This window comes from Sceloporus occidentalis, unplaced genomic scaffold (assembly GCF_023333645.1).
Source record: "Sceloporus occidentalis isolate IW3139 unplaced genomic scaffold, rSceOcc1.0.p SCAF_2, whole genome shotgun sequence".
NCBI lineage: Eukaryota > Metazoa > Chordata > Lepidosauria > Squamata > Phrynosomatidae > Sceloporus > Sceloporus occidentalis.
Window position 1 is genome coordinate 258,367,894 of NW_028316982.1, and position 13,120 is coordinate 258,381,013.

Genomic DNA, 13,120 nt, shown 5'->3' on the forward strand with positions numbered 1-13,120 from the left:
TATTTTGAGGGGGCTCGGCCATTTTAGGCCCCAGAAAGCTTTTTTTAAAAGTGAGAAGTGATTTCTGGTCACTTGGGGGCTAAAAATATGGCAGAAATGCCTCCCACAGTATTTTTGTGGTTTGTTCAAGATGTGCCCCCCAAGGTCTCCTAGTGGACTAATACCCCCCCTCCCATTCTCCCATAGATGCCCATCCCTGTCTAGAAACCAAAATAACGAAACTCAGGCTATTGTACTTTCAACAGTCATGCAATGACATCAGTCATTGTCAAAAACCAAAATGCTAGGAAAAGTACAAGGCAGTAGGGAAAGGGGAAGACTATATTACACATGTATTGATTCAATCAAGGAAGACAGGGCCATGAGTTTGCAAGATCTGAGCTGGGCTACTGATGACCAGGAACTCTTGGAGGTCTCTCATTCATAGGGTTGCCATCAGTTGAAGTCGACTTGATGGCAAATAGCAAAAAGAGATGAATTATCACACTGAAATAAGAACAATGTTCACATTTTCGTGCAATGTCCTGTTCAAAGTGTAGTGACAGTCTACTTAAGACCAACTGCTAAAGGTTCTTGGGAAGTTTCTTGCTCAGAAATAAAGTTCCGGAAGAAGAATGCCTTAAAGCTTGTGGGAGTAAATTTTTCTATCTTTTTTTCTGTAGTACTGTATCTGTGACAATGGATGACATCTGGACATGTTGGGTGGGAAGCATTAATAATTTTTTTTGTTTTTGTTTACCCTGAGTAAGCAAGCATTACCCTGTGCACCATGCAGTTGGGCTCTTACCAGAGGGAGCAGTTGAATCAGTTGGGATCTCCATCCATGTTTTTTAAAAATGTGGACAACATCCAGTGGTGGGGCAGGTTGCATGGTCCCTCTACCAAAAATGCCTCTAATATCCCTTGGTCTTCTGTATTTTTGAGCCATATCTTGCTTCTAGAATCCCATTTTGCTTAAGAGCAAGCTGGCATGGGGAGCTTCCATATTATTTCAGATAAATTGTGCGGTTGCAATTCCTGTTGCAATGGGGATGGGGAATATCTCAGAAACAGGCTTGGGAATGTAAGTGGCCTGGAATGCTAGTTGATGTGATATACATACCCAGAACTCTGACTTCTTTCCTAATAAGCCATAGTCATAAGACAGGAGCAGATTCTGGCTTATGACTTTTTATTCTTAGGAAAGGAGCAAACCACAGTTCCAGATTTGAATTTCACACTAAACAAATTTTGGATGGCGCATCTGCAGTTTGTTTAGTCACTACCATTTTTAGCAGTAAATTAACAGAATGGGCAGCATATTTCCTCATACACAGTAAGCCAAATTTTTAAGGAATTCTGGCTTATCTTTTCTTCAGCCACCCCTAGACTGTGGAATGACTTTCCAGAAGATATTTGACAGTTGAATAGGCTGCCTGAATATAAAACAGCATTGAAGACCAGTCTCTTCTGGCAGTCTTATCCAGATGATTTTTAAATTGTGGATTTAAAATGTGGATTGTTTTAGAATGCGTATGTCTTATTTGTCCTTTTAAACTGTTGCCTGTTTTAATTAATGTGTTTTAATTGATGTGCATTGTTTATTTGCTGTTGTTCTCTACCTCAATCCATGGGGAGAGGTGGGTAAGAAATAAATATCATCATCATCATCTTCATCTTGACTTGTGAACTGGACAATGTAACTTGTAGTTTACTTCTAGATACAGGAGACAAATATGGTTGCTAATGACATTAAGAGAACCTAACAACAATAGCACTTATATGCCTTTTTTTTTTTTTTTTGAGGGTATAAGTTACTTTACATCAGTGATGGTGAACCTTTTCGGGGCCCAATGCCCAAACTGCAACCCAAAACCCACTTATTTATTGCAAAGTGCCATGTCCCTCTGGCTTTCTCATAACAAACTCTGGCAAACTCTGTGCCGGGGCGATGGCACATGTGCCCACAGAGAGGGCTCTGAGTGCCACCTCTGGCACGCGTGCCATAGGTTCGCCATCACTGCTTTACATATTTTGCTTGCACTTAGAACAGCCCTTAAATCTAGGCTGATGTTGTTATCCTGAAGGGCTAGTGACTTGCCTAAATACATGTAGTGAGTAGGTGGTTGAAGCAAGATGTAAGCCAGTGACTTTTATTGTTCATAAATTTATTCAGCAGTTTAACCAATATGGAGTTTACTAGATTTGGTCAAGTTTAAACGAGACTTAAGGATTTGTCTCCAAAACCCCTTAACTCCAACTGTGAAAGTCAAGCAATATGAGAAACTATTTGATATTTTGTGTTGAGATATCAAAAAGTCAAATTTCAGAACAGTGGCCTTTGATCCTATCAGCCCTCTGCTTTTATGGTGCAGTATTTCAGCTGTCAGCTGTGTTGATAATGTAAAGTTCAGTTCTGTGTATGTTGACTCAGGAGCAAGTTGCTTTGAATTCCATCAGGCAAACTCTCAGCTAAGTAAAAATATGGCTTCAGCTTTAATTTACCATAATTAGGTCCATATGAGAATAAATATTTTGGAGAGGCTCAAAACATTGCCATTCTGTATCTCTAGGTAGATGATGGTATCTTTGGAGAACAGAACCAAACATTCTTTCTATTTGCCTCAACTGCTGAAAAAACAGGTATTCTACAGCAGCCTATTTGTCAGTGTGGAGAGGAAGGATGAGTTGTGTCATTGTCTCATTTTCCTTGCTGTCTCAGATAACGCCAACAATAAATTACTACATTGACTATCAGTATAGCTTAATGGTGGAATATTAAACTAGGATCCAGAAAAAAATGGGTTTAGATTTCCAGTTAGCTATGAAGCTAACTGCATGACTATGACAAACTGTACTTATAACCTTGTGAGGTAGGAAAGGCTTTCAAACTCCCAGTTTGTATTTATCAGAAGCAGTCTGCCACATCTTAGATTTTCATTTAATCAATTCATGTATTCCATTTATCACTATCCTTTCTTGGGAGATTTGGGGGAAACTCAAACAAGATTTTTTTTTCTTAAAAGGACGCAAATAAAAACTCAAAAAGTTATAATATTATAACACAATTAAATTAAAACATTATATTTTTAAAACACAGTTAAACAAATGACAGTCAACTCTCCATATCCACAGATGATTTTATCCACAGATTCAAGCATCTACGGCTTGAAAATATTTTTTAAATGTATAAAATTCCAAAAAGCACACCTTGATTTTGCCATTTTATATAAAGGACACTATTTTACTACACCATTGTATTTAATGAGACTTGAGCATCCATGAATTTTGGTATCGATGAGGGTGCCTGGAATCAAATCCTAGCAGATACGAAGGGCCCATTGCATAATACTGCAACACAAACAGGATAGCATCATTCCTTCATCAACAGCAACCAATTGAGCCAAATTGCCAAAAGCTTGACTGAATGAAAAGATCATTGCATTCAAGGAGGAGGAAAATGGGAATTGGGGTCAGTCTAGGCTCCCTTGTTCCACAGCCCAGGAACAGCTACCCAGAAGGCCTTCTCTTACTGGAGAAAAAAAACCCCAATTCCTCTCCCCTATTTCTTTAGACTGAAAGATTGAGGATTCTTTGTCATTAGCCAGCTAACCTGTATCTTTCTGAAAGTCCCTCTCGTCACCTTGTTACTTGGGTTCCAATTTGTGATAAATTTACAGTCCTAGCATGCAGATTTAGCATCAATAATCCACTTTAATACTCTTAAGTATTAGGTTTTCAGGATAATTAACATGGGAGAATGAGCAAGCAGCATAATCTATTTTATTAGTCTAAACCAAGGGGAGACAGAAACACACACACACTCCTCTTAGGGAGCATCATAGACATCTCTTTGACTAGGCGCATAACTTACCATAAATATTTCATGTAAGACATTTCACATCATATGCATCTTCATCATATTTGTCATAGCAGACATTCACAGAGAGACAGTTGTATAGTCTAACACTTGAAAGAAATGGAGCATTTATAGCTCTTCCATGGAAGAATCACACAAACATTTGTATCATTAACAGTCATCTGTGGAAAATAATACCCTTCCACAGCAATTTACCTTTTGAGATAAGAAATACATATTTTATATAGCCTAGTTCATATTTAGAGAAGAGGTTCTCTATCCTTCTTTCTTAGCAGTGTGTTTGTGGAAGTAAAAGGAGAAAATACAGAATTGAGTAGAAATGGAAATGCATATTCTTGAACAGGGCATGGCTGGCTTACTAAAGCCCTGAAAAACATTGCCATGTTGCCAAATGCTATTACGGGTGTCTTTTATTGTCCATATTTTACTAATAAAGAGCAGAAGACTATGTGCCCTGTGATTTGTGTGTGTGTTCAAGATGTCTGGCGACTTATGGTGACCCCATGAATTTCATAGGGTTTTCTTAGGCAAGGAATACAGCAGCCTGTTTGTGCTTGGTCCTTCCCCTAAAATATCATTTACAGCAACTGGTATCCATTGGCAGTTTTCCATCTAAGTACTTACCAGGGATGACCCTGTGACTTAGCCCTTGACTAAACTGTTTTGAACCCAAGGCTAAGTGAAAGGCATTATTAACTGAACTGTGTTATCTGCAAAGGATGTAGCATAGCATCAGAAAGGAAGGGTAATTAAATACTGGACCTTTTCATCTAGGACGTTAAAGAAAGATTGTTTGGGTCAAGTGATGACAAAACAGGAAACAACCTTACCCACAGCCAATAGAGTAAATCCTTTTTAAGACTGGGTTCTGTTCGCTTTCTGTTGACCTGAGGTGTCTGCATGGTTAAAACTATCAGTGGTTAAAAACAGAGAAGCATTTTTAAAAGAACTGAAAGCATTTTAAGAGCAGCTTTCCTTTCCATATTATATACAGGCCGAGTCCCCTTATCCAAAATGAATGGAACCAGAAATGTTTTGGGTTTTGGATTTTTAGGATTTTGGAATGCCTGTATTTGTATATAAGTACATAATGAGCTGTCTTGGGGATGGGACCCAAACACAATTCATTTATGCTTCATTTATACTGATAGCCTGAAGGTAATTTTATACAATATATTTGGTAATTTTGTGCATGAAACCAAATTTGTGTACATCGAACCATCAGAAAGCAAAGATGTCACTACCTCAGCCCAACATGAAAAAATTTTGGTCTTTGGAGTATTTTGGATTTTTGGAAAATGGGACAAGGGAGACTCAGTCTGTACGTACATATCTGTTTTGTTTTATGAGGCCTTGATATTCATCAGATCCCATTGATTTCAGCTAAGCAGTGTCTGCCCTGTTAAATTCTTGGATGGAAGACCACCAATAAATACCAAGTGCTGTAGGCTATGTTTCTATAGGCTATATAAGGAACTGGCAAAACCACCTCCGAGTATTCCTTACCTATGAAAACCCTATGAAATTCATAAGTAGACAGGTGGTTTGAATGCACATACACACATGATGGTATACTGTATTGCTAAGAATCCTGAAGGTTTTCTTGGATCTGGCATAACAGCAAAATAAAATATTTTGTTGTTATGCCAGATCCAAGAAGATCTTCAGGATTCTTAGCAATACAATATACCATAACTCTTGTTTATTGGTGGCACTGGCTGTGGGATTCTGGGAACTGTAGTCCAAAGATGTAACTGTTCTGAGCTAAATGTGCACAGACTCAGCAAAAACAATTCTCTGTCTTCAAAATCAAGGGAAATTTTTTTATGTCTGGAGACTTTCTCTTTATTCTTCTTCTCTTATAAAATAAGTGATTCTGTAGCTAAATGCTTTAATATGTCTGTGTCCCCCTTATATATGGATTTCCCTTTATATAAAATAAGATGGTATGGATTTCCTTTTTATTACAACTATTTAAAAATAAATAAACAAACATAGAAACTGGCCCGTTAAATATGCCATGGAAGATATTTGCTTGGCTCCCATCAACTTGACTTACAGTAATTTCCATTTCCAATCCAATTTCCATTATGCGTGTTGTGCTTCCATACATCAGAAGATAAGTACAGCAATAGTGGAGCTGATATTGAATGAAAAAAGCCTGTCTTGGCGTCACACATTCTTTCTTTTTCTCTCCCTCTCTCTCACACATGCACTCCCCAGAAATCGACTTTATTGCTACTTAAGGAATAAATTGGAAGATATTTCTGGAGTTTCACATCTCATATAGAGGGACTCTGTGATTCATCCTTCCTAAATCATAGCAATTTTAGTTTGGATTTTCTCTTTCGTCTCAAGATAACAGCAACCTGTGGCTGATTTTTTTAAAGATCACTGTAAAATTAAATGAGCATTGTTGTTGTTTTTAGTAAATTGCCGTGCTTTCTTGCCAGTGGTTGGTACTTATGCAGATTACTTCTCTGTCAGTAGGCATTCACTGGTATTGAGAGTGACATTGTACACTGTAATGTGCCACAAAAAAAAAAGCATGGAATTTAAAAGTACAATTCTTCCTCCCACCACAATGCCTTGATGAACTGATTACAAACCTCTTCGTTATGAGATGTAAGAGACTAAGCAAGAGCGAAAGAGAGAGGGATAATTTCTACCTGTTAAATACAGGAATGTGCAAAGCACTTGTATCAAAGCCTGGAGAATGCTAATTCTTCTTGCTTTGTGCATAGTTCTACAGGTTAGATGTACAGCCACAGTGTGGAACTTTCTCAAACCATAAGAAGGTTGTGAGGCCAGATGAAAAATGTTTGGAAATACTGGAGAAAATTGAAAATACGCCATACTTTTCAGAACCAAATTTACTTTGCTCCTCTGAAGGCACTAAAAAAAAAATCCAAGTAATTTATAACTTTGTTAGCATAAGTAGATTGTTCTGTTTGGAACTAGACAAAGTTGGGCATTGACTAGGGCCTCAGGACCAGAACATGGAAGAGTGGTTTTTGTGGACTTCACCTCCCAGAATTTCCCAACTGTCTGGCCATGTTGGCTGAGGAATTCTGGAAATTGTCATTAAAAAAATAAGTCACATCTCTAAGCTTGGCTCCAGGCCATCTGGGAATCCAGCTGTGCTCTGAGTACATCTATTTCCAGTTTGTATATTGTATCCTGGGAGATCAGGCGTATCTCAGAAAATTGTCAGTTTGCATGTCCTGCCACCTTCAAGCTGCAAGAGATTCATTTAGGGTTGTTGTTGTTGTTGTTGTTGTTGTTGTTGTTGTTGTTGTGTGACTTCAAGACATTTCTGACTTATGGTGAACCTAAGGCAAACCTATCACATGGTTTTCTTGGCAAGATTTGTTCAAAGCAGATTTGCTTTTTTCTGAGTCTAAGAGGGTGTAACTCGCCCAAGGCCATCCTGGTATTCCCTGATGGTCTCCCATCCAGTTATTCACTTGGGCTTTCCTTGCTGAGTTTTAAAAGCAGGCAAGATCATGTGTGTTCAGCATAGCTGGTGTTTGTACTGGGAAGGAATAATTATGAAGATCTCTCCATCCTTTCCCAGTGCTTTCCTGAGTTTTTCCAGGTCAGAAGGTTGTCCTGATTTGTCTGAAGACATTTGGAGGGTTCATGTGAAGCAGCAGATGGCAACTGTCCACCTTAGCCAAGGTGAACACACAGGGATGAGATGCAAGACTACATTCATGGCAGTAGCAGCTTATTGCTCCCAAGTCAGTAGTACAGTATCTGTATTCAGTTTCCTTTTCAGGCACACCAAGAAGAAACCCAAAGGGACTCAGTGATCAAACATGCTTGTCTTGTGTTGGGAAAACTTTATTCTTTGTCTTGTTGATGTGGATACAGTTAAATAAGAGCACAAGAAGAGCTCAGTTGGATCAAGCCAGCAATCTGTCGATATCAGAATCATGCTTTCCAGAGACAGATGTGAAGTTATTGCACACTTAGTGTGTCAGGCAGTACAATTTAATTGTATTGCTTCAGGAGGTTGTAGTGGGTCTCTTTTTCTGCTGTATTCATACCTTCATGTGATACTTTTATTTGATCAAAATATTTCTGCTCCTTTTCTCTTTGGAATTTTATGTTGCATGGATATCTAAGTTTAAAAACCAAACCCATTTCTAATGCTCCCTAGGTCTGTGACAGGCAGGGGAAGTCCAAGTTTACAATCCCTGCATATCAAATTGTGTATGCTGTGTGCGTGTTTTGACGGGAGGGCAACAGCTAACACTACATTTGGCCCTTGGGAACAAAAAGGTTGCCCACCCTTCTTCTTGAGCATTGGAGCTACTGCTCTTCATTGCTGTCAGGGGTTTTAAATAAGACCTTACTCACTGACAGATATTGTGACAGTGGCATTGCAGGCCATGTTTGTGACATTTTCAGATACTCCAAGGACTGGAAACTAGACTTCAGGGGGGAAAGAAAGATAGCCAAGACTTGTGTTTCTGTGAGTAAGCTCCCTTGAGCATAATAGAGTGGACTGTCAAGTTAGTAGACCTGTGACTGAGTTGTGAAGGAACAAAGTGGTGCATTGGGGTTCAGACAGGAATTGTGGACATAAAGAAGTTCCAGCAAGTAGTTGCTGGTGGCTGCTCTATCAGTGGAGCAGTGAATCAATTTCAGTTTTTTGTTGGATTTAAAGGAGATATCCAAGATGCTAGACCTTGTCAGGAAGAGGATGCAGTACCTTGCAGAGCTCCTTTAAAGGAGTGGTTCTTAAAGTGTGGGGTGGGATCCCCAGTGGGGGTGCAGGAGTTGCTCAAAGAGGGCATGGGACTTGAAGTACCTGATGCCCCCCTCCTCTCTCCAAAATTTTTAATGTGTAAAATGTACACATATGTTGAGTTAAATATTGAATTGACTTAAATAAAACTGTTCTAATTTGAATGATGTTGTTTCCTTATAAAATATTAAAATATGAATATACATTAATGTGCAAATGAAAATATGCACACTAAATCAACCAAAAATTTTTATTCATATACTACATTGAGTGGGAGCACGCAACGTCTGCATATAGATGTAAAGTGGGGTTTTCCCGAGGGTAAAAAGCTTGTACCAATGCTTTAAAGCCTGGCTTAAAACCTGGAGAGGATATGTTGACGGCAGCAGTGCTGTTGGTAGGGTCTCCCATGTCAAATAGGCTTTTGCTGAGGATGCACAGTAAATGGGCCAAACAGCTACTCGGCAGTAGCACCATAGTTAATGGTTGTTAGTACATTGCAGAAGGATGCAGGGTAAACCCCTTTTGATTGTCTTCTCACAAAAAACCTATGATCTGACAGTTTAAAATGAAACGAGAGATAGTGCCAGAAGATGAGACTCCCAGGTTGAAAGGCATTCAGCAAGCTACTGGGGAAGAGGAGAGAACAGGTACGAATAGTGTTGTGTCTAATGACACAACTTGACTAAAGCCTAAAGTATGTTCAGCCATTGATGTGCTCAGAGATGAAAGAAAAGTGTCAAGTTGCACAGCACGTATTATAGGAACATGGAATGTGAGAAACATGAATCATAGGAAACTAGACATAGTAAAATAAAGAAATGGAGCATATAAGCATCATAGTAGCTGGGATGAGCAAACTAAAGTGGACAGGAATTTGACATTTTGAGTCAGGTAATTATGGTGTTTTACTCAGCAAATGAAAATCTAAGAAGAAATAGGGTGGCCCTATAGTGAAGAGAGATGCAGCAAAAGCAGTCAAAGGATATAATGCAAAGTCTGGCCAAATCATGTGAATAAGATTTCAGGGAAAACCTGTCATGCCCCCTTTTAAGAGTTCACCTTTTGAAAACACATTCTCAAACAACGTAAGAAGCGAATGTATACATGGACATCACCTGATGGCCAACATACATAGCTGTAGTGCCTTGCAGCTGAATTAAACTCGTCACATAATCTACAGAAGATGGAGAAGCTCTATTCACTTTACAAAAACAAGACAGGTTCATAGAATCGTAAGAGTTGGAAGAGACCAAGAGTAGATTGTGGCATGATGCATAAATTTTCTTTCTATCAGCTTTCTTTACCATCCAATTCTCACACCCATACATAGTGACGGGAAATACAATGGTATGGACAATTCTAACTTTAGTGTTCTGCTATGTATCTTTGCTCATGAGGATCTTGTCTAGTTCTTTCATAGTTGCTGTTCCCAGTCCTAGTCTTCTCCTGATTTCTAGACTTTCTGATCAATTCTCTTGATTTCTCCTGATTTCTGATCAATGACTGATCCAAAGTATGGGAAGTCTTTGACTATTTTGAGTTCCTCATCATCTACTTTGAATAGACCAAAGAGACCAGAACAAAATGGCTGGAAGTTCACATCTAGTTTTAAAAACTACTTAAAAAATAAAGTTGTGGAGGAAGACCCTGTGATCCATTTAAAACATGAATTTATGTTCTGGAGACTTTGGCAGAAATAGGATGAATTGGGGACTGCAACTACAGCCTTGAGGCCACATTGACTGCGGGGCTGCATTTTGTCCATTTTTGCAATCAAAGCACTCTCTGTTATAATAGATAATCCTTATAATGGGGTCATATCCCCCCCCCCCCCGGCATTACTCATGCATAGTGTTTCTAACTTTACAAAGGCAGGAGAGAAAGCCCACCACAACCTTTCCAGCACTTTGTGTTTATTTGAAGAGTTGAGTTAATTGAAATAACCCAATTCCTCCAACAATGCTACATATACTACAGTCCAGACATAGCCATTCATTCGTAACGACCTTCAGTGTAACCCTCCAGTCCTTGATAGCTGAATGTGAGCCAGGTATTGAGAGTCTTGTTCTGTAGCAGTCACCTTCATTCCACTAACATTTTGCCATGATAACAAATACAGGTTGGGTTTGCATGCAGCAACAAGATGTACATTTCCCCCTTGTGTTGTCTGCCTCGCATTATCAGCAGGAGTCTGCGAGGCCTTTGCTGAGGGCCTCTTGTACTCGATGGCAACAGGGCCATCTCTATTGACAGAACACTTAATTCTAGTCTTGTCCATTAAGTCTTTAGCAGTGCTATCTTGTTTGCCAGACTGCCTGGAATGTACAGTGTAGTGCCTTGCAGCTGAATTAAACTCGTCACATGTAGCTTTGATGGCCTTGGAGAAGTCTCCGGATCATGATGGATGGATGTAATTTTTCTCAAGGAGACTATTATTATGGCCTCCTTCTGGGGAGGGGAGGCATTGGTTTCCCAGGGAACTGCATGACTCCCTGGGTAATTCTTTGGATACAAACTGCTACGCTTTCTTATCAGTTAGTAGTCTCAGGGTAGGATGCCTGTGTGCAAATGAGGATAAGGGCAGTTAGCATGAATTTTGGAGGATTTTAGTCTGCTTCCTCAGATGCATAGAGTACAGTATTAGGGTTGCAGGTGTAGCTGCATATTATGAACTGCAGGAGTGGGGCCAGAGGAAAGCTGTTAATAACACCGACCATAAACAACTGGGATAAATCTCTTGGCAGATTAACATCTGTTATCAAAAACTGGTCTGTTCAGTAGTTTATTAAATCTGAAGTAATACAACGTTAAGGAAGTGTTTACTATGTTGTACTAAAACTAATGTCTTGTTGCATCTTTCAGACCCATATTTTGTAGACTTGTGTCATTTAGCCATACACAAAATTGTTAAAAACTATTCATACATGCAGTGTGTTAAGAAACCGTTATCTTGATTCACCTCCTTTTTGATGGATCCGAAACTTGTGAATATACAGGTATATGCAGAAGGGGGCATTCCTGAAAATGATTTTTTCCTCATTGCTTCATGATAAGTACAGTTAATGAAAGTGTTTTTTTATCTGTACAGTCAGCCCTCCTTATTAACAGATTCTTTATGCACAGATTCAAGCATCCATAATTAAAAATATTTTAAAAATACATAAATTCCAAAAAACAAACCTTGCTTTTGCCATTTTATATAAAGGACACCATTTTATTATCCATTGTGTTTAATGGGACTTGAGCGTCCATGGCTTTTGGTATCCATGGGAGGTCCTGGAATCAAATCCCAGCAGGTACCAAGGGCCCACTGTTATTCTGCAGTTCCATGCTAAACCATGTTCAAAGTGACTTCCAGATAATTTTGTTCATAATTAAGGATAATTAACAAGTGTTAGTTAAACAGTTCATATCTTTTAAATATGTTTTAAACTATGTTTATAAGCATTTGTGAGAAATCAATGTGGCCCAAAGGCTTTGATGAATATCCAGTTTTTTCTTTGTCCTTAAATGAAATCAGTGTTGTCCCCAGTTGGGCCTCTGAGAGGAAGGCATTCCACAATTGGAGTGACATGGCTGAGAAGGCCCTCGCCCATGTCCCTACACAGTGCATTGATCTATAGACTATTTACATTTCAGGATAGTTTACACATTCCCTGCTCCGAAACAGCACGATCTCATCACTAGCCCCAAAGGGCAATTGGGGACGATGCAACATTTCTTCTGGTCACTGAAATGGTAACCATAGTGGTACAGCTACAGCTCTCTGATGCTTCAGAGGTTCTGTAAATTAGTTACTGTAGCCATCTGGGCATGAGCATGCACACCTCTGGTTTACTTCATTAGATGTCTAACATGTTGTGTTTCTGTTGGCAGGTATGTAAACACATAGTTGGAGTATATACAGAAGAGGTTTGTCAACTGTAAGGCATAAGGAATTGAAATGCAGAAAGTTCAGAAAGCAATAATTACTTTTTAACTGCAGCCTTTCATAAAACAATGCTTTGGCTCTAATACAGACTTCCTTGTATTAGTGAACCCATTAAGACCTGCAGTGTTTATAAAAACCTGTTTGTCCCTGCTTAGGCTATAGGAGATCAGCTTCTCTGCTCATTTTGCTGGACAGTAATTAGTACTTTTTTCTGGTTTCTTGTTTTGCAGGTTTCCATACAGAAATCCATCAATAACAGAAGGGGACAATTTCAGCTCACAGTGGCATCACCTTGTTTGTATTGTACAGAACATCCTTTTAGATTGGATTTGGTATTGACGAAAAGCTCATAGGAGGAGAAGAATGAGACAGCTGAAAGGAAAGCCCAAAAAAGAGACATCCAGAGACAAAAAAGAGAGGAAGCAGGCAATGCAAGAAGCCCGCCAGCAGGTCACAACGGTGGTGCTTCCCACATTGGCTGTGGTTGTGCTCTTGATCGTGGTATTTGTTTACGTGGCAACCCGTCCAAATACAACTGAATGATGGGGATTCTGAGCTCTGTAACTTTGGG

The 13,120-nt window shown here is 39.2% G+C and overlaps 1 long non-coding RNA gene across 1 annotated transcript in view; it reads left to right on the plus strand.

The window, feature by feature from the left end:
* LOC149320060 (uncharacterized) overlaps window positions 1-12,917 on the plus strand; it is a 76,142-nt gene extending 63,225 nt beyond the window's left edge. Inside the window, exon 3 of the long non-coding RNA XR_016280271.1 lies at window positions 12,780-12,917. This is a non-coding gene — a long non-coding RNA (uncharacterized LOC149320060). The remainder of the gene's footprint in view (window positions 1-12,779) is intronic.
* The last annotated feature ends 203 nt before the right edge of the window (window positions 12,918-13,120 follow it).